This window comes from Monodelphis domestica, chromosome 6 (genome assembly GCF_027887165.1).
Source record: "Monodelphis domestica isolate mMonDom1 chromosome 6, mMonDom1.pri, whole genome shotgun sequence".
NCBI classification, from domain to species: Eukaryota; Metazoa; Chordata; class Mammalia; order Didelphimorphia; family Didelphidae; genus Monodelphis; species Monodelphis domestica.
This window is the reverse complement of record NC_077232.1, coordinates 165553087-165559086: the sequence shown is the minus strand read 5'-3', so window position 1 is coordinate 165559086 and position 6000 is coordinate 165553087.

The following is a 6000-nucleotide window of genomic DNA, read 5'->3' as shown; positions in this document are numbered from 1 at the left end:
CCATTCACATTTTTATAAATGTGGGAGGTGGGGATTATAATTGTATTTCACTTCTGCTACTAAAATGGACCTTATCAGCTTTGTTGAAAAAAATATAAAAATCATGTCTAAAAGACCCCTTAAAATTAATTTGAGATATTTAGCTCATTAAATTATCCAAAGGTTGTTATACAAATGTAACCAGTTTTTATGAAGTCTGTCTATCTTTAAGGTGACAATTTACAAAGTAAAAATAGACAAAATCTGTTTTTATATATGAGCTTATTCAATAATATTTGTTTGGTATAGTTATAGGGGAAAAGCAATAGAATATAACAGTAGTTAAAACCTAGTACATTAAAACAATTCAGTGTAACAGAATAGTATTGAATGCATTAATATATGAACTTAAAACCAACAAAATTAAATCTTAAAACAATCAGCAAAATGCAATAAAATACAAAAATTTTTACAAAACATTGGAGTCTGAAAAGTCTTAAAAATATAACCTCAAGTCTCTTTAAAATTCTTTTTTTTTATCCATTTAGGTGCCTATTGTCAGAAGTCAGAAGATTGGTAAGGGGTAGGCAATGGGGTTCAAGTGACTTGCCCAGGGTCACACAGCCAGGAAGTGTGCGAGGCCAGATTAGAACCCAGGACCTCCTGTCTCTAGGCCTGGCTCTCAATCCACTGAACCACTGAGCCACTGAACTCCTCCCCCATAGTGAGGGTGGGTTTTAGGAATCTCAAATTGGGTTAAAGAGTTGCATGGAGATGAATTTCTCCCCTGAATCTCAGGTGAGATAAGTAACAGAATCAGTGCACTCATAAGATATTCCTTGAAATATGCCATGCTTGTAATCAACTTCATGTTTATAAAAGTCTCTTCCTTCCCCTCATTGTCCCTCCCCCCCATGGTCCCCTGCCACTGTGGAGGTTAATTGTTGGCCAAGGAAAGATCAGCAGAAAAAAAATTTACCAGCTGGTTTGTGAATCCTAAAAAACCTGGGGCAGCTACCAGAAGCCTGGGTCCTGGGGCTGGGCTGGGGTGATCTGGCTCCAAGGCTAGATTTGCTGGGGCTGGGGCTGGGGCTGGGGCCAGGGCTTCAGAGAGCAATCTGGGTCAAGCAGGTCTGGATTGCTGGAGTGCAGAAGCAGGCAGCAGGAGCTGGGCAAGCAGGGCTGGGACCAGGTGAACAATCTGAATCAAGGTCTACAGTGGATGGCTGGAATGAGCTGAATCAGAAACAGCTTTGTGAGGATAAGCAATGTTCTCTTATTGATCATTGTTTTATTGCATTTCTTCTGAAAAAGGTTGTATTTATTATTTTTTCTGCATTTTTTGCCATGTTTTTATGCCCTAGTACATGATCAATATTTGTGAATGTGCCATGTGCTGCTGAAAAGAAGGTATATTCCTTTTTGTCCCTATTTATTTTTCTCCATTTATCTATTAAATCTAATTTTTCTAAGATTTCATTCACATCTTTTACCTCTTTCTTATTTATTTTTTTATTTGATTTATCTAAATTTGATAGTGGTTGGTTCAAATCTCCCACTAATATGGTTTTACTGTCTATTTCTTCCTTCAATTCTCCTAGTTTCTCCATTAGAAATTTGGGTGCTATACCATTTGGTACATATATTTGAATTACTACTATGTGCTCATTGTCTCTACTTCCTTTTATCCAGATGTATTTACCTTTTCTATCCCTTTTAATCATATTTATTTTTACTTTGGCTTTGTCAGATATCATGATTGCAACTCCTGCATTCTTTCTATCAGTTGAAGCCCAATAGACCTTGCAAAAACCTTTAATTCTAACCTTGTGAGTATCTACCTGCCTCAAGTTTGTTTCTTGTAGACAATATATGGTAGGGTTTTGAATTCTAATCCATGCTCCTATTCATTTATGTTTTATGGATGAGTTCATCCCATTCATGATCAAAGTTATGATTGTCACTTGTAAATTCCCTAGCATTTTGTTATCCCTTCCTAGTTTTGTCCTTTCTTCTTTTGCCATATCCTTTTAAACCAGTGGTTTACTTTTAATCAATCCTGGACCCTCCCTTTTTGTTTCCTCCTTTTTTTAGGGTCTGTTAAGTTCTCTCCCTCCCTCTCTTTCCCTCCCTTTGTGTACTCCCTCCCCCCTACCCTCTTAGTTTTCCCTTCTCACTTACCCTGTTAAAATAATGCTCTTCCCTCTCAGAATTGATTTCAACGAGAGTACAGTTTAAGTATTAACTATTAGCACTCTCTTCCTCTCCTTCTTATAAGAGTATTCTTAAAGACTGATATATATATATATATATATATATATATATATTAATTTAAGGTCGAGGAATTCACTTATGTAATTCCTAAATGAAACACTCAAGTCATCTGCCAAATTTTTATGGTGTTTTAATTACAGCAGGAGGAAGAAAGTATTAGAGGGAGAGAGAAGGAAAGGGAGAGAAGTAAAGAAGTTTAACTCAGAACCACTCTGGCTCAGGCTGAGCCAAAGCGGGCTTTAAGGCCTTGGATAGCCAAGGCAGGGAAAATAATTAGTTCTTATCACTCATGTGACCAATCTGAAGGAAAGTAGTTCACGGGGCTCCTCCAACTCTTAGCACCAGCCTTGAAGTGAACACTAGCCCTTCTCCCAGGAAGTCCTGAGAACTCCAGAGGCTGTTCTCTACCTCACTTCCTGCATAACACATGTGTCAATGGTAGCTCTAGCATGACCTTGGACTGCCCAGTGGTCTGTTGTTTTTTTTTTTTGCACATGCCTGTTGAAGGCCATATTCTCAAATAATTAAATCTTGAGTTTGCTGCAGCCCTTCCTAAACTTGCTACACTGAGTAGGATGGAGAATGTAGTTTCCAAGACCTGATTCTGTTATTCCAAGTATCTTTATTGTTATTGATCAGGAAACAGCTAAATCCAATCTTCTAAGTAATGGTCTGAATAGGGTGGAGTAGTTTTGAAATTCACACCTCCCCTTCTTATGTTTATCTTTGTGTGATAAAGATTATCCTATTTATTTCATTTCTTCAAGTATCTCTTGGTGACATCTTCGATTCCCCCCACCCTTTTTCTTTTTTGCGTATCATCTTATAACCCTTAATGCCCCAATTTCTTCCTGTGAGTGATTCTTCTAATTACTATAATAATGATTACAAATTTTGAGAGTTACAAATAACATTTTCCCCATATATATATATATATATATATACATATATATATATATATATATATAATTTGTTCTAATTTTAGCCCTTAAATAAAAAAGTTTGAATAAAAAACCCTTTTCCCCTTTTCCCTCTCTTACCTATTTACCTTTTCATGTTTCTCTTGATCTTTGTGTTTGGATATCATCCTTTACACTTAGTTCTGGTCTTTTCTTTACAAATACTTGGAAATTTTCTATTTTATTAAATTCCCATAGGATATAATCAGTTTTAATGGATAGGTGATTCTTGGTTGAAGGCCCAATTCTCTTGCCTTTCTGAATATCATGTCCAGGCCTTGGGGTCTTTTAATGTGGAAGCTGCCAGGTCTTGTATGATCCTGATTGGTGCTCTTTGGTATCTGAATTATCTCTTTTTGGCTTCTTGTAGAATTTTCTCCTCAGCTTGAAAGCTCTGCAATTTGACAATTACATTCCTGGGAGTTGTCTTTTGAGGAATTAGTGTAGAGGGTATTCTATGAACTCTTTCAATGTCTATTTTGCCCCCTTGTTCAAGAACATCAGGACTGTTTTCTTGGATGATTTCTTGTAGTATGATGTCAAGATTTCTGTTTATTTCTGGCTTTTCAGGTAGACCAATGATTCTCAATTTGTCATGATCTTTTTTTCCTGATCTGTCATCTTGTCAGTGAGATATTTTATTCCTTCTTCTATTTTGTCAGTCTTTTGATTTTGCTTTATTAGTCCTTGCTGTTTTGCAAGATCATTGCTTTCCATTTGGCCATTTTTGGTCCTTACGGCCTGGTTTTCTGTCATAATCTTTTGATTTTCTGCTCTAATCTTTTGATTTTCTCTTCGAACTATTTTTCATTTTTATTGCCAGGAGACTCCATCTTTTTGATAATCTATAATTTAAATTCTTCCAGATCTTTTGGAAATTTTCCATTTTTTTGAAGGTTATGGGTTTATTTGAATTTTCTCCTGTGTTTCCTCTGTATCCTCGGTTTTTCCTCCATAAAATTTTTCCAGGGTCAATGCCTTTTTGTTTTTTTTCTTGGAGAATATTTTTTGCTCCTATGCACAATTTGCCATCACTGTGGAGGTTTTTCCTTCCCTTTTTAGCCAGAAATCTGAATGAGAGGGGCAGGGTCTCTGTGTATGGAGTTAAGGACCAAGTATTTTTCCTGAGGCAAGCTCTTGATTCTCCACAGCCTCCTCTGTTCACTTTCTTTCTCTGCGCCACCTTCCCGAGATAGCCAATGGTCTATGCTCCCCAGCAGATCAGCGTTTTAGGTATAGCTGTTCTCAGGTGTAGGTCTTTGGTGGTCTTAGTCAGCTCCCAAGGATCTAGAGGTGCCCCTTGCTCACTTTCTGGTTCTGGCACGTGTTGGCTCTGACTCTGGCTTTGTAGCTGGGCTAGGGTACAGTAGATCAATTCACATTTGGGTGGGAGCTTTCTCACCCCCTTATAGTGTGGAAATTCCAAAATCACACATACCTTCAATGATTCACCCTACTATAGAGTCCCTTCTTTCTTATGAATTTGGTTTATTTTTTGGTCTTTTCAAGTTGTCTATATCAGTGGGTGCTGAGGAGAGGAAGCATCCTGCATCTAGACTGACATCATGTTTACCCGGAAGTCTTCTCCTGTATGCTTTATAAAGTGGATTTCTTAATATTTCATGTATTGTAAAGTTATTTTCAATGGAATTTGTTAATATCTCATCCTGTTTGGTGTGGTTGGCAATATATAGAAATAAATATCATTAAAATGAGTTTATATTTTGCTACTTTGCTGAATTTTTAATTGTATTCCATTTTTCTTTAAAATTTTGCATTCGAGAATTTTTTTCTTCAATTTTCTTATTAAGTGCAAAAAATCAATAATTTTATTTCCTCTTTACCTATGCTTTGTTTTTTGTTTGTTTCATCATATCTTCTTGCCCTTGCTATTATTTCCAGTTCTGTTAATTATGAATAGTAGTAGTAGTTATTAAAAAAAATATATTACCTTGATCATATTAGAAAAACCCTGAAGATTATTTGACATATATAATGCTGGTTCTTGGTTTTATATAAATTCCATTTATCCTATTCAGGGAAGGTAATTTATTTCAAATATTTTAAAATTTTTATTATATGCTTTAATTTAATTATGTTATCAATTGATTTAATTTGACTTATTCTATTATTAAATTTCTAATATGTTAATTGCATTATTTCTATAATTATATATTTTCTAAAATTGAAATAAATTGGATATTTTGTAGAAATTTTATTTTATTGGAACATATATATATGTTATTTATTAGAGATAATGATCTATATTATCCCTTTTTTGGGTCGTATTTCTCTTTTTTGGGTAAAAAGACTGCATTTGATAGAATGAATTTGATAAGCCTCCTTTTCCTATTTTTTACTATTATTTCATTGACTCTTGGAATTAGCTATTCTTGTAATATTTGATAAAAATTACCAGAAAAATTTATGTTCTTGGGAATTTTTTCCTAATTCATGGCTTCTCTAATATTTTAACCATGACATATATTGGGTTAACTAAATGTGTTATTATTTTCTGTCTTCAGCAGATTTTCTGTATTTAGTTATACATTCATTTCATTTAAATTATCAGTTTTGGGGGCAGCTGGGTAGCTTAGTGGATTGAGAGCTGGGCCTAAAGATGAGAGGTCCTTGGTTCAAATGTGTCCTCAGACACTTCCTAGCTGTGTGACCCTGTTCAAGTCACTTAACCCCCATTGCCTAACTCTTACCACTCTTCTGCCTTGGAGCCAATACACAGTATTAACTTTAAGATAGAAGGTAATAGTTTAAAAAAATAAATAAATTG